This window comes from Taudactylus pleione, unplaced genomic scaffold, assembly GCF_031769625.1.
Source record: "Taudactylus pleione unplaced genomic scaffold, aTauple2 ptg000326l, whole genome shotgun sequence".
Lineage (NCBI taxonomy): Eukaryota > Metazoa > Chordata > Amphibia > Anura > Myobatrachidae > Taudactylus > Taudactylus pleione.
Genome location: NW_028284727.1, coordinates 1,368,229 through 1,393,628, shown reverse-complemented (window position 1 = coordinate 1,393,628; position 25,400 = coordinate 1,368,229). Strand labels below are relative to the sequence as shown.

The 25,400-nt window shown below is 44.8% G+C and overlaps 1 protein-coding gene across 12 annotated transcripts in view; it reads left to right on the top strand.

The window, feature by feature from the left end:
• Positions 1–16,923: 16,923 nt before the first annotated feature.
• The window catches only part of EPB41L2 (erythrocyte membrane protein band 4.1 like 2), a 258,307-nt gene continuing 249,830 nt past the window's right edge, over positions 16,924–25,400 (top strand). For all 12 annotated transcript variants that reach the window (XM_088443090.1, XM_088443088.1, XM_088443086.1 and 9 more), the window contains exon 1: positions 16,924–17,163. The gene's annotated coding sequence lies outside the window, so the exon portion shown is untranslated. The remainder of the gene's footprint in view (positions 17,164–25,400) is intronic.

Genomic DNA, 25,400 nt, shown 5'->3' with positions numbered 1-25,400 from the left:
AGGGTACTCGGAGTCTTAGGTTTCGGGTAGAGAGCCAGACCATATCCCCAGGTCGGAAATTTGGAACCGCTCGTCTTTGGCGGTCAGCAAATCTCTTGTACCGGGCTGACGTTTTAGTCAGAGAGGAACGAACCTTTTCCCAGATGTTGGAGAGCCGTTGAAGGGACATTTTGGCTGCAGGCACATCTAATGTGGGAAGAAGAGGGAAATCTGGCACTCGAGGATGTTGACCAAAAACTGTAAAAAAAGGAGTTGAGCTGGTGGACGTGTGATAATGATTATTGTGGGCAAATTCGGCCCAAGGAAGAAGTTCAATCCAGTCACCTTGGGAGGAGGAGACAAAAGTGCGCAGGAACTGTTCCAGGTCTTGATTGACCCTTTCGGTCTGACCGTTGGTCTGGGGATGATAAGCGGTAGAAAATTTGAGTTTTACCTGAAGGGCTGAGCAGAGTGACCTCCAGAACTTCGCTACGAACTGTACTCCCCTGTCGGAGATGATCTCTTGAGGAAGGCCGTGGAGCTTGAAGATCTCTTTTATAAAGCTCTGGGTGAGTAGAGGTGCAGACGGAAGCCCAGTAAGTGGTACGAAATGAGCCATTTTAGAAAAACGATCCACGATAACCCAAATTGTGTTGTGGCCCCGAGATGGAGGAAGATCAGAGATGAAATCCATAGATAGGTGAGTCCATGGCTTAGATGGAATTGCAAGAGGTTGGAGTTGACCGTGTGGAACCCGCCGAGGTATCTTGTGTTGGGCACATTTGATGCATGAAGACACATAAGACCTGACGTCCTTTTTCATCGAAGACCACCAATAGGACCGCTGGATAAATTCTAGGGTTTTATCCATACCCAGGTGACCAGAGAACCGGGAAGCATGAGCCCAATGCAGTAACCTCTTGCGGAGTTCCGGAGCGACGAAAGTCTTCCCAACCGGGGGTATAGTAGATTTATTGGTAGATGGCGAAGAAAGCTGAATTCAAGATTGGTTGGGGCTGTTCCATGGGTAGATCAGGGTTGCTCGTCATGGAACGGGAGAGTGCGTCGGCTTTGAGGTCTTGTGAACCGGGGCAATAGGAGACTTTGAAGTTAAATCTGGAGAAAAACATTGCCCACCGGGCTTGACGAGGGTTCAAGCAATTTGCAGATTTAAGATAAAGGAGGTTCTTATGGTCAGTAAAAATGGTAATGGGGTAATGAGCTCCTTCTAGAAGATATCGCCATTCTTCGATGGCTAGTTTCATGGTGAGTAACTCTTGATCTCCAATGGTGTAGTTCTTCTCTGCAGGCAAAAACTTCCGGGAAAAGAAACCACAGGGATGAAGTTTTTCATCTTTAAATCGCTGGGAGAGCACTGCACCGACACCTTCAGAGGATGCGTCCACCTCCAGGATAAAGGGCCGGGTGGAGTCTGGTTGCTTTAAGATGGGAGCGGAGATGAAGGCTTGCTTAAGAAGTTAAAATGCAGAGGTAGCTTCGACGGGCCATATAGTTGGATCTGCTCCCTTGCGGGTGAGGGCTGTAATCGGAGCTACCAGAGTCGAGAAACCTTTTACAAACTTGCGATAGTAATTGGCAAATCCTAGGAATCTTTGTATGGATTTTAAGGAAGAAGGAAGAGACCAATCAAGAATGGCTTGTAGTTTTGACGAATCCATTTGAAGGCCTGTTCCGGAGATAATGTATCCCAGGAATGGTACACTTGAGACCTCAAACAGACACTTCTCTAATTTGCAAAACAGTTGATTGGACCGCAACCTCAGAAGGACTTGTTTGACCTGGTCTTGATGAGTTTGGAGGTCTTGAGAAAAAATCAAAATGTCGTCTAAGTAAACGACCACACACTTGTACAAGAGGTCCCGGACGATTTCATTGACGAAAAACTGGAAGACGGCCGGAGCATTACAGAGGCCGAAGGGCATAACGAGATACTCGTAGTGCCAATCCCTGGTGTTGAAGGCCGTTTTCCATTCATCGCCTGGACGGATACGAATTAAATTATAGGCTCCTCTTAGGTCGAGTTTGGAAAAAACTGTGGCTCCCTTGACTCTATCAAATAACTCTGTAATGAGAGGAAGAGGGTAGCGATTCTTAATAGTTATTTCATTAAGACCCCGGTAGTCAATACACGGGCGCAAGCCACCATCTTTCTTTTTTACGAAGAAAAATCCAGCCCCTGCTGGAGACGTGGAAGGTCGAATGAAGCCTTTATTTAAGTTTTCCGTAATGTACTCCGACATGGCCTGAGTCTCAGGGAGAGATAGAGGATAGGTTCGGCCTCTAGGAGGATTCTTCCCGGGAATCAGATCTATGGGACAGTCCCAATCACGATGGGGAGGTAACAGGTCTGCGCTCTGTTTGCTAAAGACGTCCTGAAACCCATCGTAGGCTTTGGGCAGGTCTGTAGAATCCCGTACAATGGAAGACCTGATAGGTATTACCCGCTGAAGGCAACCTTTGAAGCAATTGGAACCCCAGGAGATTATTTACATGGTGGTCCAATCGATTTGAGGTGAATGTCTCTGTAGCCAGGGTAATCCGAGGACTAAAGAATGAGAGGCTTTGGGAATCACTAGGAAGGATAGTTGTTCGGAATGGAGCACCCCAATGGTAAGTTTAAGTGGTGTTGTACGATGGGTGATGGTTCCACTAGAAATGCGACTACCATCGATGGCGGTTAAAGTGATGACTCGAGGCAACGCTTCCATGGGGATTTGATGCTTCTGGACAAATTCAGTAGTGACAAAGTTCTCTGCCGCTCCGGAATCCAGGAGAGCTAATACAGCTTTGGAACCTCGAGGACACTTTAAATGAGCCTGGATGGTGAAATCAGACTTCCTTTGTGATTCAATGGCAACTCCTAACTTAACCTCTCTTTCATAAGTTAGGAGGAGGCGTTTCCCGGACGAATGGGACAAGTTCTAACTAAATGTTGAGGAGATCCGCAGTACATACAGAGGTTCTGCCTCTGCCTTTTCTGCCGCTCCTCAGCCGATAAATGAGAGCGGTTGACCTGCATGGGTTCTTCGCCCAGAGCAGGAGAGGATAAGCGGGAAACTGGACGTGGCCTTCCACGATCAAATCTGCCTCTTTCCAAGGCACGCTCCCTGTGACGGAGATCCACCTTGTTGCAGAGAGAGATTAACTCATCCAAACTGGTTGGAAGGTCACGGGAAGCTAGGTCGTCTTTGAGCCTTTCAGAAAGGCCACTCCAGAAGGCAGCGATGAGGGCATCCTCGTTCCAATTGAGTTCTGAAGCCAGAGTCTGGAACTGGACTACGTATTGGCCAACGGTCCTGCTGCCCTGACGGAGGCGTAGAATATCAGCTGATGCGGAAGTGGTTCTTCCGGGTTCATCAAAGATTTTGCGAAATGTAGCAACAAATTTGGGGTAGTTGGAGAGCAGGGGATCCAACTTCTCCCAAAGGGGCGAGACCCTATCGAGTGCTTAGCCAGAGAGTAGAGAGATGATATATGCCACCCTGGTTCTGGCCGTAGGAAAGTTGGCGGATTGTAGCTCGAATTGGATTTCGCATTGGTTTAAAAAACCCCTGCATAATTTGGGGTTGCCATCGAACTTGCTCGGAGGGGAGAGCTGAAGACGAGCAGGAGGTAAAACTGGAGGAGCAGGTGACACCACAGGAGGAGAGGCGGCTTGGGAGCCAGCGGGAGCGGGATGAGCCAGTAAGGACTGAATGTTGTCCAGGCGTGACGACATATCTTGGATAAATTGGATCAGCTGAGCCTGAGAGGTCTCCTGTCTTTCCAGACGGGATAGTACATCCTGCGAGGCTTCTATCCCAGATCCTTGACCACTTGCCGAGTCCATCTGGCCAGTGCAAACTGTCACAAGCGTGGAATTTAGGAGCTGTGTTCCCGGACTGGGCCTTGGATCTGTATTACTTGGCGCAGACGCTCACTGGAGGAGACTTGGCTTAATGAAGTTTCTCCGCATGAGAGGGTGCAGCGAACTGACAGGAGTTTGAGGAATGCGGCAGTAACGAGGTAGCTAGGAAGCTACGTGGAGCGGCTGGATAGCCGAGGGTAGACGTTGGTAGCTGAGTGGCTATGTGGAGCGGCTGGATAGCCGAGGGTAGACGTTGGTAGCTGAGTGGCTACGTGGAGCGGCTGGATAGCCGTGGGTAGACGTTGGTAGCTGAGTGGCTATGTGGAGCGGCTGGATAGCCGTGGGTAGACGTTGGTAGCTGAGTGGCTACGTGGAGCGGCTGGATAGCCGTGGGTAGACGTTGGTAGCTGAGTGGCTACGTGGAGCGGCTGGATAGCCGTGGGTAGACGTTGGTAGCTGAGTGGCTACGTGGAGCGGCTGGATAGCCGTGGGTAGACGTTGGTAGCTGAGTGGCTACGTGGAGCGGCTGGTTAGCCGTGGGTAGACGTTGGTAGCTGAGCGGCTACGTGGAGCGGCTGGTTAGCCGTGGCTAGACGTTGGTAGCTGAGTGGCTACGTGGAGCGGCTGGATAGCCGTTGGTAGACGTTGGTAGCTGAGTGGCTACGTGGAGCGGCTGGATAGCCGTGGGTAGACGTTGGTAGCTGAGCGGCTACATGGAGTGGCTGGAGCGCAGTGGGAAGGCTTGCTTAGCTAATCTAAGAAACTAGTTGCACTGGCAACTTGTGTGAGCATTGGGGATCCTTTTATAGTGGACAGTGGGAGCTGACAGGCTGAGAGAGAAGGAGAAGGCTCCTCATTGGTGGTAGTGGGGTCACATGGGCAATCCAAGATGGCCACGCCCATGGACCGGAGGACAGCGCTTCCTGGAGGTAGTCAGCGGGGACCAGCGGTCAGCAGGAGCCGGCGTGGGAGCAGCACAGCAGCGGGACCCTCCAGAGGACAACAGCGGAGACTGCCTTGGGAGAAGAGGCAGGAGCGTACAGCCCGGGAGCCGGAAGACAGCGCGGGTCAGCGCCCACACAGGTAAGTGACGGGGTCTGATTCTGGGGTCTCCAGGCCGGCGTGTGACACTCAGTCCATCTCCAAGCACAGCATCAACTCCCCAACCTTCCCCCAATTCCCCCTCCACCCCTGACCGGCCACTACCTGAGGCCCCTCCCTCTGGAAATTTGACACCCCAACAAAATTCACCCTCCACTCCACCCCCCCTTCTCTTTTCTTCACCCTCCCCTCCCCCCCTGGCGCTTTTCATCGCCATCCAGCTGCTCCGAGATCTCCCCTCCGTGTAGCCTACAGCACTGGCCCACCTCTGAGGAGGAGGAGGATGGAGGGCCTCCAAATACCCAAATCCCTATGACCGGTATGTTTCCCTTTAAAATTTTTAAAATTTTTAGTGGTGACATTTTTATTTTGATAGACAATGTATTGGATTTTTACCAATGATACATATCACACATGTCCAAACACTCATACTTGGGTAGTTATTGTTTACCCTAACAAGGGTACTTCGTCCTTTTTGTGGTCGCCTTTTTGTGTGTTCATTTGTAATTTAGTATTTATCCAATCTTTGCATATGCCAGTACTTTGTTTTTTTCATCACAACTGGATCTTTGTTTACACTTGTTTTTTTTTTTTGAGTTTGTTTTGTAAACTAATAATGTAAGGTGTCATTTTTTTTTTTTTCCAACAGAGGACCAGAGGCGGATGCATTGTATGCAGGAGGGTTTGGCCGCCTTGCGTGGCCACATGATAGCAATGTTAGTGGTCCTTGACCACATGGCGGCGGCCCTTCGGAGCTGATTTTTTTTTTTCCTTGTTTGTTTTTTTCAAATTATTTGTTTGAAATTAAAATTTCGTTGTATTTTAACAAGTCTCATTCCTTGTCTGAAACAATTACATTGTTTAACCTTCCATAAGTCCACTATTTGATCATGTTCTTTAAAGTAAGGTAAATTATATTGTAAGTATGTAAGCTGCCACATTAAACACCTCACCATACATATAGGTTATTAGAAATTCAAACATTTTCTGCTTTTTCTTTGGGTGGGTAATGTAAATTTTCAAAAAAAGCTGCTTAGGCGTAGTTTGGCAAACCTACTGAATCAACATAATACCTTTGATGTTTTTTGAAAGCCACAAAGCATGTTCAAAGACTTAAACATTTCACACATTACAGGATTAGGCATTATGAAAGTTGGCCTTTTTTGTGCCAGGTTACACGTGATTCTAATTTAGAAAAAAACAGTCTTTTTAACGGCAAACAAAAATTTAATACACACCAAACACATACAAAAAGTGAATTGTGACAAGCAATTCACACAGTGAAAAGACACTCCAAAAAACAACCAACAACAAAAGAAACAATCAAGAACTGATTAAATAAGTAGCAGGCCAACATAAATCCACAAAGGAGGCGATTAAATAATTGATTCCAAAGTTAGATCCAATGTGGCCACATGTACACAATTTAATGGAGCAGGTAGTAGGCATCGTTTTTTCGAAGTTTGTAAAGGAAGACAAGAAAAATGTAAAAAAAAAATTAAAAATTAAAAAAGGCACATTACAATGGTACATGTCGACATTGTGTCAATTAAGTAAATGTTTGACAATAATTACCTGAAAAATCTGGCCACCACATCATCGCGTATGGCCCCCCCACATACTGACCTCCGACCAACCTCGGGGGAGCCATCCTCAGGCAAGGCATCCTCTGGCTGCATTGGGACACCACTCCTTATGGCGATGTTGTGAAATATCCCACACAGGACCACTATTTTCGAAACCATATCCGGCAAATACATGAGCTCGCCACCAGAGCGGTGGAGGCATCTGAATCGGCCTTTTAAAAGGCCGATACAGTGCTCCACCACCTGCCTGGTGGCTGTAAGTGCGGAATTATACTCACTTTGTGGCCCTGGTGGGGGAGCCAAATAAGGAGTGAGCAGCCAGGGCGTGCAAGGATAACCACTGTCTCCTGTGAAAAAACAAACACAAACATCAGGACCATTGTGTAACAAGCTTTGCATTGGTTGCCACAGAAGGTGTCAACTTACCCAGAAGCCACGCATCACCAGCTTGTAGATTGTCTAATTTTTGCCAAATCCCTGATTGCCGGATGACGAAGGAATCATGTGCACTCCCGGGGAATTTGGCATTCAGGGACAGGATCTGGAGGGAGGCATCACATACCACCATTACATTCAGTGAATGAAAGTGCTTTCGGTTCCTATAAATAGCCTCCAGCCTTGCTGGAGGCTGAAGTGGTATGTGAGTGCCATCCATAACCCCTATGATGTATGGGAAGCCAGCTATTTGGTAAAAATTGGCCTTCGCCACACTAAGGGAACCCATATCCACTGGCATTTGAATAAAATGATGGAGGTGTTTAAAAAGGGCCTCCATCACTTCCCTCAGGATCCTTGAAAAGGAGGATTGGGAGATTCCTGCAACTATTCCCACCGTGGTTTGAAAGGATCCTGAGGCACAGAAATGTAACACCGACATTAATTGTGTAAGTGGTGGTATTGCTGTATGACTGTCAATTTGCCGTTCAAGATCTTGTGGAGGAAGACGGTATCATCTTAACACCTCATCACCAGACTTAACAAAAAAAAAAACGCCAATATGAAACGTTAACTTCGACAGTGAAGTTAATGTTTCTTTTTCGGAGTTTTATTAGCGTTAAGTCTGGTGCGCGCTCCCGCTTATCCACCTATTCAATAGAAAATTAGTGAAAAAGGGAAACTCCTTAATTTGATTTGCGTAAAATTAAGAAGTTTTCCATAAAAAAATTGTAAGACCCCCCTAAAGTTGGGAAAACATGGGGGCACACTGTGGGTACCCCCGTTTTAGCATTTAATTGAAACTCGGGGATTTAATTTGACGCAGCAGGTGTTTTTTAACCGACATTGAGCAAGTGATGCAGAAGAGCACTTTGGAATTTGTCTAAAATATTTTAAGTGGTCACATCAAATTTGGGGGACATGAAAATGGGTACTAGCATATTTTGGAGTCCCTAAAGTAAGTGTTTAGAAAATTCAGCATTTGTGCACCTGCCGCTATAATTCTATTCTTCAAAACACCTGCCGCATACATGCAGAATAGCCCTGAACATATTTGCCTATTGTTTTACATTTTTTATGTTTGTTTGTTTTTTTTGGCACCCCCAAATTTACCTACAATTTTTTGAGGTATCCCTATTTTAAAACAAACCTTTTTTTAACACAGTGCTTTTTTAAAGGACATTCTCAGGGGTGCAGGCTATTTTTGTTAAAGCCTGCACCCCTAAACCCCAGATCCACACTTTTTTAAGACACCTATTCAATGGTGATAACTTATCCCCGTTTTTTTACTTTGACTATTCAAAAATGGCAAAAGTCTTTGATATTGAATACGGTGTAAAAGTAAAAACAGTGATATTAACGCAAAAACGTAAAAAAGTGCGATATTAAGGCCAAAAAATACTTAACGCACCCATATTGAATAACCCTGGTAGTGGTAAAACATGATTTTAAATTTGTTACAGGCAAAAAAGTTTACTGCGCTAAATAGTTCGCATTTTTGACTGGTTAAGAAGGAAACATTACTGCGCTAAATAGTTTGCATTTTTGACTGGTTAAGAAGGAAACATTACTGCGCTAAATAGTTCGCATTTTTGACTGGTTAAGAAGGAAACATTACTGCGCTAAATAGTTCGCATTTTTGACTGGTTAAGAAGGAAACATTACTGCGCTAAATAGTTCGCATTTTTGACTGGTTAAGAAGGAAACATTACTGCGCTAAATAGTTCGCATTTTTGACTGGTTAAGAAGGAAACATTAGTGCGCTAAATAGTTCGCATTTTTGACTGGTTAAGAAGGAAACATTAGTGCGCTAAATAGTTTGCATTTTTGACTGGTTAAGAAGGAAACATTACTGCGCTAAATAGTTTGCATTTTTGACTGGTTAAGAAGGAAACATTAGTGCGCTAAATAGTACGCATTTTTAAAAAATTCAAAAATGGAAATATATTTCGCAAAACAGTACGCTATATTTAGTGTTAATACATGATTTTTTAATTTAAAAATAAAACATTACTTGGCAAAACATATGCGAAGACCAACACATCAAAATTGTAAAATCATGAAACAATAAAAACTTAACGAAAAGCGACAAATAAGTCACAGTCCAAAAACTTCAATGGAGCACTGCCTAAATAACTGTTAAAAAAAATAAAATAAAAAAAAGTAAGAACATTTGGTTAGTAGATCCATTAATTTTTCAAAGAGTTTTTAAAAAGATTTACTCAAAAAATAACCAGAAAAAAAAAAGCGAACGTAATATCCAAAAATTAAACACAAAAAACCAACTCCAACAAACTGCCTCAAACCACTAATCACGCCAACAATCCACTCCTCCAAGCTAAACCTCCAACATTCATCACCCGCCACCTCGACTCGAGTCGCAACAGGCCATAAATAGTCTTTATTTTCCCGCTCAAATTAAGGACGGATCATAGGAGCGCACAATCAATGATGCGGACGAATAATGAGGACACATGTATAAATACATCACGGAAAGTCACAAACGGTCTGCTGTAGTTCAAGTAGAGGTGCTCATATTGGCTACAGAACAGCAAAACAATGGCCAAGAGGCGCCCGGTAAGTATTTGTCTCCTTTGTATTCAAGGATTATTTAGAACCCTAATTTAGAGAAAATTTGACATCAAAATTTAAAAAATGTTTTTAAAAAAAGGTGTTGAGGATGCCATGGAAGAGGCTGCTGGGCCGAGTAGGCCAACAGAACCAACCAAAAAAAAAGGCAGCCACAATTCACAAGAAAGGAGATGGAGGTTTTGGCCAAATGTGTGTTGACACCCTGCCACAGGCAGAAAGGAATATGGGTGCAAGCCAGAAGTGGAGAATGTGGGATGAGATAGCCAGTGCTGTCAATAGGGTGGGTGAGTTGGACCGTCTAACCCGGGATGTCAAATGCCGGTACGTAAAAACTACATTTTAATAAAAAGTGGTTACAGGGCCAAATACTGCAGGAATAATGCCAACTTTTTCACCCACAGATGGACCGATTTTAAATATCGCCTGAAGCAAAAACTGGCTAACAGGGCTAGGCATGCAAGGGGGACAGGTGGGGGTCCCACCCCTGTGTCATTGGAGCTGAATGACTTGGAAGACCTGGCACAGGGGTGTGTGCAGGAAGAGGAGGTGTTTGGCGTGTCCAACAAGGACATGCCAGACTTTGCGGCTCCTCATGTTGTCCCAGGTAAATGTTGTTATGTTACCAACTCTGAAATGTGTTTGTGACAATATGTAGATTCTAATGTTCCTCTTTTCTCTTTTTTCTCACAGAGACACAGGCGGATGAGTCTGCTCCAGAGGGGAGCCTTGGCCGCAGAATTTCTGCTGGCTCTGCAGGGGAGGAAGCAGTAGATCCGGCTGGGGACCCTGCAGAAGCCAGTCCAGGGCAATCCCCCTAGCAGGCAGTGGCCCTCCTCACGGATCTCAATTTTAAATTGGATCACCACACGGAGATTCTGCTGAGGATGGACGCCAGTCTGCTACGGGTGGCTGAGGCCATGGAGCAAAATGCTGCGGCCAACGTGACCATTGCTCAGGCCCTGGCCGAAAATACCGGGGCCAACATCCGAATTGCCAATGCCCTGGAGCAGCTCGTTCGCCAGCACATGGTGGAGCCGGCCTCCCTTCCTGCCGGAACATCAGGATCCTCCACCTCTGGCACAACAACAGCCATCCCTCCAAATGTGCCTAGCCCTCTGCCTAGTCCAGAGGCCACAACATCTGCCTCTGGACAGGCCAGCCAAAGGACATCCATGACCCGTTCAGGCTCCCACCCTACCCCGGCCAAAGGGGGCAAAAAGCGATGACAGCACTGGCTAATTTTCCCACAATCCTTCTGTGCTTGCCCCATATTCCTTAAGGGCCAAAACTTCCCTCTCCTTTCTTGTGAATTGTTTTTAATGTGTGTTATTTTCTTTTGGGCAAATGCCACTATTGTTGTGTTTGTAATTTTAATTTCACATTTTTTTATGTTAGCCAGAACTGAAAACTGGCAAATGCACATGAAAAAATAAAAATGTGTCTAAAAAATAAAAACATTTCAAAATCTGCTCCATTGTATTGTGACATTATTCTAAAAATGGTTTATAGGTAATCCCGGCCAAAAAAAAACAAAAAAAAACATTAATTTTAATTCAGATTCCAAAGGGTTAAAAACCATTCAGGAGTTTTAAGGAACACTTTGCCAAAACAAAATGGTTGCGAATTTTCCTGGCCCATTAAAAATGTTGCTAAAACACAAACATGATGTCAATATTGTTGCAATAACACAAACCCCCCCAAATAATGCAAAAAATTTTTTAAAATGGTACGCTAATTGATTGTCTAATCCAGAAATTAGCAGCTGAGTATTTCACCTGCGTACGGTTTTGTGCTACTAAAAAAAAACTATTTGCTAAACACATTACAAGCTTGTTTTCAATTCTAAGTTGATTGCTTTTCGGGCAAGAAATGATAAATCGATTAAACATCGAAGAGGCACGGGAAGGAGGACGAGACCATTGTCATTGTGGTAGAGTATACCAGACCATAAGCTGTGCGAGCAGTTTGAACGGAAAGTGGATCAGACAGTGACGTATGACTTGTTCCGATCACATTGGCTGTTCGCATGAGATAATTTATGTACGCCCAAAAAATGTTCTGTCAATCACATTTGACATGTCACTTCCTGTTCGCTATTCGAAGAACGACTAAAAAAAAGATCGCAATCAGCCGTACGCACATGCGCAGTGTAACACCGGCGCATGCGTGGTTTCACAACATCGGAACGCTACGAGCGTACTGCCGCTTACGAGCGGCTCTGAATGAGGGCCCAAGGTCAGAAATTTACACAGGACTGGTCTCTCTTTATCTTAGCCTGTGGACAATTTTAAGTTAGTGAGTCTAACGTCTTAGTCAATTTTTGATATCAGCATATTAATATAGGGGAAGTGTTTTGAGCAGATAGTCCATGAATTAAACATCCTGACTCATGAGCTGAAATTGGACAGGTACTTGTGAATGTCTGAAGAGGCAGAACAGTAATTAGGAAGAAACTGGCTAAAAACTCTATTTCTGCATGTCTAAAGGAAAACATGGACATTTTATTCTTGCTCATATTAGTCTCCTCTAGGAATCAAGCAATTTATCCTCAAGCCTCAGATCTGTGATGGAGAAACTGCTCGGAGACTGTTTATACAAATACGTGCTTTCATGTGATTCATCTTCCAGAACCACCACTTGTTAAGGTTTTCTAATTCCCCCCCTACACACGAACACACACGCAAACACACACATTCCACCAAATTCTCCCACAACATTAAAGACCTACTGTATGTAGTTCTTAAGTTTATGTATGCACCCTGGATAGATCAATCATCAAACCAGCCAGAAAGGACATTTGATGCTGTAATCTTAAATGAATCAGAAAGTTTAGACGATTTGTATGATATATTTGATTGTCCTGTGTTGAGGGGCAGTGCTAGGGCATTTGGTGCCCTCCTGCAAACTATAAATTTGTGCCCTTTCTATTTCTCTATAAAGGGACAGTGCACGTCGTAGGCGCGTGCCACAAAAAGGGGTGTGGTCTCACAAGATAGGGGTGTGGCCACACAATAGTATACCCAATTCAAATGATGCCACACAGTAGCACAATCCTATTCACATTACAACGCACATAGGAGCTAATTCAGACTCACTCGCTACATGCTTTCGCTTGCTCCCGGCGTATGCACATCTAGCGCATTCCCAGCAAGGCATGTGATCGTACGGCAAGGCATTAGCACGCCCACTATGTCTTGGCGTGCGATCACTTTGTGTATGCAGATGCCCTCCAGCCATTCATAAGACGCCCACTTGCATATGTCATCTCCTGGAAGTGCATGAAAACATTGGATGTGCTTGCAGCGCTTGAGGTTGACTATACCTTGCCGCAAGCACTACGATCACTTGAGTGTGAAATACAACCAGGTGACGTGTACTATGACGCTGTCTGTTACCCCACCCCCGTACGACATAATGCAGCGAATAATGGGTCTATGAAGAGAGAGTGGGGCCAAAAGATGTAATTCTTAGAAATTCATCATATTGGCCCCATATCATCATGACTCTATTCATTAAATAATTTCAGTGCAATGTTAATGTACAAATACAGTGCAAATTTCCCATTCTAGATAATGGTGAAGCAGAACTGGAATATTGTATTTAAGGATCTTTTTGCAAAATGGCCTATGCCAGTGCTCATCTATGTACTGTTATCCAAGAGCAAGATGGAGGATACTTGTAAACTTACCTAGCGTTAAACTAGAGATGTGCGTAGATCCCAGAGTTTTAGTTTTGGTTATAAATCTTCATTGTGTTTTGGTTTTGGCAAAACCACCAGAAATGTTTTGGTTTTGTTTTCTTTAAAAATTGATAAAAACAGCTACAATTATGTAACTTGGACCTAGTTTTTTCCTATAGTATTATTAGCATCAATAACAATCACTACCAGTTATTTCCAGTCAATTTTGATGACCTCACAGCACCTGAAATCATGATTGAGCGACTTAATTTCAATCCAAAGAGGCAAGATCCGTTTTTTTAGATCCGAATTCCAAACTTGGCGAGAAGACTGAGGTTGGGACCCGGTTCTTCTTGAAATCTCAAAGTAATCCGAGCCAGGACTCTGGGCCTGATTCAGAGCCGGACATTATTTGCGGTCTGTTGACGCCTCTATGTGTGAGCGAGCGAACGAAACATGCGCTCGGTATTTTGTAAAGACGCCCCCTGGCTGCTCGCATCATATGTCATCTCCGCTATTTATTTGATTAATCGAGTACATTGAAAGGCATCTGAACTGCTCGCAGTGCTTGTGGTAGGTTTATCCTACCGCAAGCATGCGAACAGTTCAGGCTAAGAAACAACCAAGTGCACACCATTAAAACGCCCGTTTTGGCACGCCTGCGTTCGGATCTCCACTCCCCGTTTTCAAGCACCTTCCCCTGTTACCACCCACAAACGCCTCATCCTGTCACTCAAATTAGCAGGCACTCGCTATTTGGCGAGCGCTCGATTTCCGATTGGTTGGCGCATGCGCATTACGACCCATACGCATGCACAGTTGTGCGAACATCGCTCAGAGCGAACGAGCAGCCGCTTACGGGCGGCTCTGAATCAGGCTCTCTGTTCCACTCGGAACCCCAAAATTCAGATGTGTTCAGTTTACAACATAACCGAACCTCTCATCTCTACTTTAAAATCAAACTGTTTGAAAGCTGTACATATACTGTATGCATAACTGTCCAGCATAAAAGTCATTTTGGCCCCATTCAGGAACAGTTGAAGGGTTGTTTCAGATGAGGACAGGGTGGCTGAGGGTGGCCAAGCACTCCCAAACTTCTGAGCACATCTCTAGGGATGTGGCACTTACCATACAGTATGTCACATGGCCACAGCCCCTTATCGTGCACCATATCCCATTTCGTCATTTTAAAATGTTGGGGGAAGTGTGAATCATTAATCTTGCATACAGGATCACTAGTTCCACAAAATGCTGTGTGCATACTGTCTGTACCAAACTTCCAGGGGCAGTCCCAGGTTTTTAAGAATGGGTCAGGAACGGATATGAATGGTTCACGTTATCATTCCATGATGTAGAATGTGATGATAATTAAATAGCAAGTTATAAATAAATTTGTATGAATTTGTGTACTTGGAAGAAAATGGGGACTGTAGTACATAACGGTCATCTGGCTCATTGCACTGCATGGTGTGCTTAGGTTGCAAGCTACTGTAAATAGTTAACGGTGCAAATCAATTACGAGTAATGTGTGGCTACGCATATCACTTAGGGGTCAACTCAATTAGGTTCATGTTGGGTCCTGCAGGCCGTTATGACAGTGAACTCACACTGTGAATTACATTTGCAATTCAATCAAACTTGTATTAATTATTCAGATGAAATGTGTGTTTTTTGTGTGCACCCCCCTGAGCAGGTGAAAAGGTAGGGGAGATCTTTATTTTGAGGTTAAAAAAACAAGAAACCTTATTAATACTCCATGAAAATGTTAGAGCTTATTATAACAGTTTGATTATCAGTATTCTTAATGCTTAGATTGAGGGCCTGATTCAGAGCCGGACGCTCTGAATCAGGGCCCTCCTACCTAAAATTGGAGCGGCCTCCTGGCCGCTGGCATAGCTGTGGGTGACCACCCACAGCTTATGCGAGCGGCCAAAAAGATGGTCGCGATGGTCAAGACCGTCGCGACCATCGGGCTTGTGACGCGTCCCTATCAGAGCCAAAAGCACTCCCACTGACATCACTAGTGATGTCTGTGGGGCCGGACCCAGACGGTAGGCGTTCCCATGGGAACGCCTCCGTCTGGGCAGCAACGCCCCCAGCACGCCCACCAAAGGGGGCGTGCTGTCACTCAACATCGACAGCACGCCCCCTTTGGTGCGAGACCCATAGCGACAGCTGGTCCTTTCGTCGTGCGCATGCGCACTAGGGCACCATCCACCGCTTGCGAGCGCTCAGCGCTCGCGAGCGGGTCTGAATCAGGCCCTGAGTGTGCACCTGCATTTTCTTTTAAGGCTAAAATGTCAGGACACACGGCCTGATTCAGAGATGTACTAATACTTCCACAGCTGCAAATTTGTACATAATATTAGTGCAAAAATATGCAAATGTCGTAACTGCTGGGATTTGTATTGAGACGCCCACTGACGGCTTCGCAAATTAAAAAAACTTTGTACAAAGACGCAGCATTGGTCGCAGATCAGTCGATAATCGTCCTTCAGAGTAACCTTATGGTTACGTAGAATGGCTGCAAGAACTGAGATGCAGGAGCCATTTTTACTGTATACGGGACTGCAGTCGCAGGCTGAGACACAAAAATAGTTGCCACACGTCTACTTTTTTGTCACCCCACCCCCCCGTTGCCGCCCAAAAATGGTCACTGCTTGTCACTTTGAGAATAAATCTTCACTGTGAGTGACATCGGTAATGAAACTTGTGGCATGCACAGTGTATACACATACATGCATATGCAGAAACCCCCCCTTACAAATCCTGCATTTGCCCCTGCCAATACTTTCCTTACGACCACTGACAGCCTTCTATATGGTCCTGCTATCTCAGTTGCCACTTTAGGGGTCCAGAATGGTTTCCCCATTGTTTCATGCACTTCTCCCAGGTCGCTTTTTGTAGAAAAGTTGTGCAACCTCATCGTAAGGCAAATTGGTATTTGTAATTGAATTGTGCAGTTCTCGGGGGTGCACATTCAGTGATGTATGAAACTTTTATATAACAAACTCGCTTTCGCAAACTCACTCCTAATTGTATTGCCCCTTAATATTACAGTAGAGCATCGTCGCTTTTTTCTGTGGTGTAAAATGGGCAATGTGGTTGCGATGTTCCTACAGCACAACGCTTGCACCCCTTGTCACATTGTCAAATTAAATAATTGTTATAAGTTGGTAAGTATCTTAGCTGTCCTTTTATTTATATCCTTGATCAGAACTGTGGTTTTTTATATATATATATATATATATATATATATAAAATTTAAAAAGCTTGGTGGCTGGTACATAATAGCAGTGGTGGTGAACATTGACTGAGGTAGACAGTGGGGGAGATGTATTAAGTCGTGTGGAGAAAGTACCAATCAATCAGCTTCTGTCATTTTACAAGCACAACCTTTACAATGACAGGAGCTGATTTGTTAGTAGTACTTTATCTCTCTCCAAAGCTTAGAACATCTCCCCCAGTGAGTGAACTGCTTGAGAAACGGGTGTGGAACTGGGCGTGGTGATTTGCTGAAACACTGCGTCACCAGTGACAGCGCGACCAGTAAATGACGCTCAGCTATAGGCCACAATGATAGGGCCAGGATGTCAGTGGGCGTGGCCTAGCAGTGCCGTTCTGGTTCGGTAAGAGCGAGTCGCACTGTGCGGTGGGCGTGGCCTACGGCTAGAGGGGGCGTGTCACCAGCAGCAATCACTAGTAGCGCCCGCTCGCCTGCGTGTCGGGGAATTTGAATGGCTATGGTGGTTGCTTTGCTGTGCGCGCTGACTGTGTGACCACCGGCAGCTATAACGGCACAGCATCGCCTCCTCCTTCTCGTTGGTTCTTTTGCGGTGTTTACGTCACACTCCGGACGTCAGACAGAATTACGTCACTGAAAGCCCCGCTGGAGGACGGTTATCGGTCATCTCCATCTTACAGTAAGTGCGCGGCGACAGCCATACTCAGCCCCATGCTGCTCATCCTGCACACATCTCAGCCCATTACCCTCCTTCCCCCGCTGCCCCCTCCCCTCCCCTCCCCTCTGCTCTGCTTGGTAATGGAGATCAGATGTGGTAACTACACTGGGGGCTGCAGCCAGCACATGTGTACGGGGCTGTGCATGCATATAACATGGCAGCAGTGTACACACTGCCGCTCTCCTTAGATCACTTGCTGTGTAGATCACTGTTCATAAGTAACTGTGGCTGCTGCCTGGCGTCCGGGTCTGCTGGAGAGAGAGAACTGCTGCCCTGTAGTATGCTGACATCTGTCTGCCTTGCAGCTGGCGCCCTGGCATGCAGAGCTCCTGGACATCTCCCCAGAATATGGGCATTTGGTTGGGCAGCATGGTGTACATCTTGCTTTCCATAGACCTTTCTTTGGTTAAGTATTTTATTCAGTTTGTAATCCTGTCATGCTGCAGCACTAATGTGTTCCCCTGTTGGCAGCTCCCAGTGAGATGATTAGCAGGGCTGCTGTGTCAGGGATGCTCTGCTGTCACTGGATGTGTACTAGACATTTCTGTGGGGACCAGCATTTGGGAACAGTTATGCCAAAATTCATCAAGGCTGTTTGCGGGCTAGTTTCTAATGAAATCATTCTGAATGGCATCTACATATGTGATGCTTGCGTATTGTAATGTTTTTCAAATAAATAAAGAAAATAAAATGTTTTGGCCATTTTGATGCTAAACAATCACAGCCGTCCTATTCTTTATGATTAATATGCTTTTAGATCAGCCTTATCTGTCATCTGAGGCTTTCCATCCTATTCTGTCATACTGTTATAGGTTCATGGGTACATCAAAGTACTTCTAATGAAAAACATGCATAAGAACAGTTTTTTTACTGTTTGAGTTAACTTAGGTGAAGGTTTCTATTGCTATGTTTGCTGGAATGTGCTTCTAAAGGACCCCACAAGTTTACTAATTTAAAAGTGCTACTAATATCACACTGTCATGTTCATTTTGGGAGCATGAACCTTATAGTACATCTGCACCCTATATTTTTTACATTGTCCTCGCCTATAACTCCTTTCCATTGATCATGAAGAGAACCCCACTGTTTGCTAAAATGGTTTTAGCCCTGAAAAGGATTTATCTATCAATTTATATAGAGTATTTAGACACTGTTCCCTCAACACTGAGGCATAAACAATGTTGTTTGTTTTTCTATTAGGCCCCAGAATGAAAAGGCTGTGTTGAAAGCTCTTGGCCCTGGATGCTGCATGTTTAGCAGCATCAGCAGATTGGTGAGCTAGACTAATGGTGCGTACACACTGTACAATAAAAATGCACGGTATGAACGATAACCATATCATTATCGTTCAGATTGCTAATTTTTTTGGTGCCCAACGACCAGCGATAATGATATCGACCATCGCCTGTGCATGCAGGCCAACTTGGTCAATATCGACCAGGTTACACAGGAATCGTGGGTCGCTGGCCCATCGGTGGCTTGGTGGTATGCCGGATGAACGATAACGATCATTCAGCACACCGGGAAGGTGCAGAACGATCAGTCAGCTATATCGTTGGCCCCGGCGCATACACGAGCCCCGCCGAGTGTCTGAACTTCAGTCGCTACGGGGCTCGCTACAAGACGGGGCAGCTGTCGATGGTGAGTGACAGCTCGCCCTGTTTTGTAGGGGGGGTGGCTGCACAAACTCAGGTGTTTCCTTAGGAGCGCCAGGTGTTTGTGGGAGGACCTACTGATATCACTAGTGATGTCAGTAGTGGACGTTCTACTCTATTAGAGCGGGGAGTCCACTTGGGCTTGCGGCAGCCGAGACCCTACCCCTGGGTCTCGTCGCAAGCCCGATGGTCGCGATAATCGCGACGGTGTCCAGCCTGTGCGCACAAGCTGTGGGTGGACACCCACAGCTTTGCGAGCGGCCTGGAGACAAAAAAGCAACAAACTCCCACAGACCCTGCGAGCTGCCTGCGGCAGCGAGCGGGTGTGAATCTGGGCCTGTGTGTACACACCATTACATTGAGTGATTCTCTCTGTCTCACTTTCTCGAGTGGCTGCTTGTCTCTCTTGTTGAGCTGCCAAGCATGCTTGTACTTCCTCTGAGGTCTCCTCATGTCTTGCTTCTCTTCTTTTACTTCTAGCAGCTGAGGAGCTGGAATTTTTTTTTTTTTTTGGTGGCATGGGTTTTCAGAAACTTAAGGTGGGTACATACTGGACTATGTGTACCAGTTGGGCTGATATATCGTAACACGGGTACACATCAGAACGATGTAATGAACGTCCTTCATTAACATAAATTGGTCCGCATGCAATAGCATCAAGTTTGATGTGCAGCACATCATACCTGACGATGTTGCATGGGAGCGCGCATATTGTGCATACCCACTGTACGATATGTAGTTACGATTTGGCCAAGTCTTAACATCGTCCCAGTGTGTGCACGGCAATAGGCTTTGGTTGTGCTTTAACAGTGAATGGTCCTGAAATGGACCACACTTTTGAAGGTTATGTGAAAAGAACTAAACTTAGTTTGAATGTGGTATATTAAAGGGGGGAAAGCTTTGACAAGGAACACAGAAGTTATTCACACCTGGATAACAATGTAATTTAGGAGTAAATGACAGTGCAGGCAGGTGTATTCTCTGACTGTTTGGAATGGGGTATATCTGGAGCAGAGATACTTACAGGACAGAAATCATTCTAGCTTCCCAAATTACTTCGGTTTCAGAAATCTCTACAGACCAACATAGGAGAGCAAATGTGCTTGGAGGAAATTAGTAACTGTCAGTGCAGGTGCAGTGTGACCGTTGATAGTCCGACTCACTGCTCTTCTGTTGGAGCTCTGCCTGCCCCCCACTGGTACAAATCAGCCTATGCCTTCAGATCAGGGCAGTTTCAGGCACTGGAAGACCTCCTGAGCGAACTTGATTAAACCAAAATTTCAAGTCTGAGACTCCACAACCTACTTGGTGGGCACCATTTTGACCTCCATGCCCCTGATGAACTTCAAACATAGCCAAAAATCTAATCCTGGTCAAACTACATCACCATTCCAAATTTGGTGGAGCTAGGTACAAAACACAGGCCTTGCATAAAGTACAAACAGACACACACCCACACTTTCTTGCTTATTATATAGACTAGCGACCCATCCCGCATTTGCACAGGAACAATTTTGAATTTACAGCAGTAGGGCCACATTACATACCGTTGCTGTTAATACTGAAAGGTGCGACTCAAGGCGAGATGCAGGGTGCGCTACATGGCATAAGGAGCGTCAAACTTGCTTGGCCCATCTATATATGCAACAAGAATTATGATGTAGCATCCAAGCCTTTTTGCTGTTTTTTTTTTTTTTTTCTGCAGTGTGCTGGAGGAAAACCTATTTGTCTGTAGTCAAGGGTAAACCACTCCCTTTACAAGCAACTGTAAAAGACCATTAAGTTGATATGTGCAACTACTATTTTGTATTGTTTTACCAATGTCTTATGTGATTATGTTGTAGGTGACTTTAGTGGTTTTTCCTCCTGACTTTTAAAACAAATCTCCACTTAGGTCAACTCCAGCCACATGAAGACTCTTACTGGGCATTGGACTCGTTTGAAATTAAAGAATCATTTTTCACATAAATGAAATAGGAATGGTTAAAAAAACAGGGAAAAATGTAAAAAAAATTGTATCCGTAAACGGAGCTTACATCAATTTTTCTGTAGAAGCTATCTGCATGGTATAAAATAAAGTCCATCGTTGTGATATATCTTTTACGGTTTACGTAGCGTGAGTCAAGAGAGTGCTTGGACGTCCATTTTTTCATTGACTTGATTCACTAAAATCATCACTACTCTGCTCCCTTTTGTCATACATTACTGTTTCATACACCTGAATCTTCCTTGACAAATCCTCTATAGAATAGTGAAAACTGCATCAAATTCTGTCCATGGTTCTCTACATGTGCCAGACAGATGCCTCAGGGACTTTATTTTATACTATGTATAGATATTGTGTGGCTGGTTAGTCTGGAATATACTAGCCGCACTGAGGGCCTGATTCAGCAAGGAACGCAATGCTGCGTTCGCACGCACTTGGCCGATGTTTACAATCTGCATGCGAATAAGACGCAGTGCGCGAACTAGCTATTGTGATGGGAACTGCATTTGCCGAGGCTACGCAGACCCAGAGCCCAGTTTTTGACAGAAATGCCGTTGCATTTGAACGACGTTTCGGGGGTATGCATAATTAAGCCACAGCGGACACCGCCTAAGTTCTAGTTGCACACAGGAATTCTCGCTATGTCTGCAGGAGGGTCAGGTCAACCACTATTGTGCATATGGGTCCGATGGTTCTCGATGTTACTGATGTTTATACCGTCTAGCCAGGTATAGAGGATGCAAGTAAAGGGAAGTGGATGGTATTATGTAGTGCTGGGTGTCTGCTTGTTTTGCTGTGATTACCGTGCGTATGCATAGTATCATTAGCATATTCTTGCAGAGGCCGAATTGCGTGCGTCCGCATCCGTGCGTTCCTTGCTGAATCAGGCCCTGAGAGACAGTGGGTAACATTGCTGCCTCTCAGCACTGGGGGTTGATTGTAACCAGGGCCCTATCTGTGTTTAGTTTGTATGTTCTCCCCGTGCTTGTGGGGGTTTTCTCTCGCAGTTCAAAAACATACTAGGCAGCACAGAATGTGCAATGGTTAGCTTTACTGCCTCAGAGCACTGAGGTTGTGGGTTCGTTTCCCACTACAGCCCTAACTGTGTGGAGTTTGTAAATTGTTCCTGCACTTGCATGGGTTTCCTCTGGGTACTCCGGTTTCCTCCCAAAAAATATACTGGTAGGTTACTGGGCTCCCAACAAAAAAATGTACCTTTAGTGTGTAATGGTGCATACACACGATCAGATTTTTCCTTCAGATATGAACGATAACGATTTAAAAATCGTTCAGTCGTTCAAATCGTTCAAAACTTTGGTGAAATCGTTCAAATCGTTCAATCGTTCAGTCGTTCATCTGACAAATCTGACCGTGTGTATGCTCCATTAGTATGTGAATGTGTTAGGGAACATAGATTGTAAGCTCCACTGGGGCAGGGACTGATGTGAATGGACATATATTCTCTGTAAAGCACTGCGGAATATGTGTGCGCTATATAATGAACTGGTAATACTGGCAGGTTAATTGGCTTATTATAATTGGATCTTTGTGAGGTATGGAATTTAAAATGTAACCTCCTCCATTGGGTATGAATCACTTATGTGAATGATTACATATTGGCTTCAGTGCTATGTAATATGATTTGTGCTATAATAAACTGTAAGAAATAACTACATAAAACAAGCACTTATGAGATAAAATACAGTGATGCTTGAAAGTTTGTTAACCCTTAAGAATTTTCTATATTTCTGCTGAAAATTGACCTAAAACTACCTCAGATTTTAACACAAGTCCTAAAATGTAGATAGAGAACCAAATCAAACAAATGAGACAAAAAAATACCCATGCTAATTTTTTTTTTTTTTTTGAGGAAAATGATCCAATATCACATATCTGAGTGGCAAAGTATGTGAACCTTAGCAGATATATTGAAGCTGAAATTAGTCGGGTAATTTCAATCTATGGGCGCACTGGTTTGAGTGGACAACCTGTCTTTTTAAAAAAACAAAACAGGGATGTTTACAACTCATGTTTATGGAAATGTGTCATGCCATGAACAAAGAGTTGTTGATGCTCATCAGGCTGGAAAAGTTTGCAAAACCATCTCTAAAGAGTTTGGACTCCACCAATTAACAGTCAGACAGATTTTGTACAAATGGAGGAAATTCCAGACCATTATTACCCACCTCAGGAGTGATTGACCAACAAAGATCACGTAAGAGCAAGGCGTCTAATAGTTTGCAAGGTCACAAAGGAACCCAAGGTAACCTCTAAGCAACTGAAGTCTTTTCTCACATTAGCTAATGTTAGTGTTCATGAGTCCATCATCAGGAGGACACTGAACAACAATGGTGTGCATGGCAGGATTGCAAGGAGAAAGCCACTGCTTTCCAAAATGAACATTGCTGCCCATCTGCAGTTTGCTAAAGATCACCTGGACAAACCAGAAGACTATCGGAACAATGTTTTGTGGACAGATGCATCCAAAATAGAGCTTTTTGGTTTACATGAGAAGCGTTATGTTTGGAGAAAGGAGAACACTGCATTCCAGCATATAAAACTCATACTATCTGTGAAACACGGTGGTGGTGGTATCATGGTTTGGGCCTGTTTTTCTGCATCTGGCCCACTTGCCATCATTGATGGGACAATGAATTCTGAATTATACTAGAATATTCATAATGGAAAATGTCAGGACATCTGTCCATGAGCTGTATCTCAAGAGAACTTGGGTAATTCAGCAAGGCAACGACCCAAAGCACACAAGCCATTTGACCAAAGATTGGTTAAAGATGAATAAATTTGAAGTTTTGGAATGGCCATGTCAAATTCCTGACCTTAATCCAATCAAAATGTTGTGGAATGACCTGAAGCGAGCAGTTCATGGGAGGAAACCCACCAACATAAGAATTGAAGCTGTTTTGTACGGAGGAATGGGGTAAACTTCCTCAAAGTCGATGTTCAGAACTAATCACCAATTGCCTTAAACGTTTAGAAGCAGTTATTGCTGCACAAGATACCAGATACTGAAAGCAAAGGTTCATGTACTTTCGCCAGTCATATATATGTGATTATTGAATAATTTTTCTCAATAAAGAAATGAGCATGTCTAATTTTTTTGTCTCATATGTTTGATTTGGTCCTCTTTATCTACATTTATGACTGAGGTAGTATTAGGCCAAATTTCAGCAGAAATATCAAATTCTGAAGGGTTCACAAACTTTCAAGCACCACTGTAACTGAAGACAAGAAACGTGTAGTGACAACTGCTCAATCTAGTGAGTCAAAGGGGGGAATTCAATTAGCTGCGGTAATTTTACCTCTGGCTACTTGACCCACCCGGTGCTATCCAGTTGGCTCCAATGCGTGGCCGCCGTCAGCAATTCTAAGGGATTTTTTTTTCCGGACCTCTGCAGGCTCCAGAAAAAAATAAATCACAAATAATTAGTCCGTTTTCGCTGATCGGGCAGTCAATACACACAGGTTCGGGAACTTTATCATGGATTCTAATGGGCTTGATTCAATTCAGCGCGCTGTTTGATCCGACAGTTGCCAGTTAAGTCTGAGAATGACGGTTCTCGCGACTTAACATGGGTATTTGGTCACGTTAACCGGCATTCTCCCACTAAAGTGCTGGATGCGCTAAGCAGGAAGACAGCCACGCGGATGGCAATTTTGTCGGATTTCTCCTCACCTCCAGGGGGTTGCGAGAAGAAATTCTTAAGTCAGAAAAAAAACGCGCTGTGAATTGAATAGCTCCCTCCCGAGGCTATTTGAATCGAGCCCTATGTGTTTTAGTCTAAAAACAGATACTTAATCAGTGATCGCGCAGAGCAAAAAAAAATTGTTGGTCCCAGAAGTAGGGGTCCTATGCCACGGTTTCTGGGTGCCATCATAGATTATGGGGGATCTGGGCAGGCAGCAGTTGGGACAGTGCTGGGGTCAGGTAGCAGCTTGGGCGCTGCTGGGGTTATGGAGCATTTGGGGTAGAACTGAGGTTAGAGGCAGGGAGAAGTTGGGGTAGAGCTGGGGGTTGGAAAGGGGTAAGTGCAGACAGCAGTTGGGACAGTGCTGGGGGAGCAAGGAGGTGTCTAGAGGCAGGTAGTACTGGGGGTAGATAGCAGCTGGGGCAGTACTAGGAAAAATGAGGGGGTTAGCGGCAGGCAGTGCTAGGGAAGGGGGTAAGGGTAGATAGCAGCTACGACAGTACTGGGGAGCAAGGAGGGGTAGGGGCAGTGCTGGGGGTAGGAAGGTTGTCCGGATAGGAGCTGGGGTAATACTGAGGGTAGGGAGGGGGTCATGGGTAGATAGCAATTGAGGCAACGATTAACACCTTCCTCCTGCTGGGTCACTGTTTTTTATCTTGAGCTGTAGCCCTAGCGTGTCTCAGCAGCCAGGTGTAGATCTCCTGTTTCGGGCAGTGTCCACTTCCCTGGCCTCCTGTGTTGACAGTCGAAGGTGGACTTCAAGTAATAGATGGTATCCCCTCACTTGTATATCCCCGTTAGCTTGCTTACTTCTGAGTGATGTCCCTTGGACTGTGTGGAGAGGACATC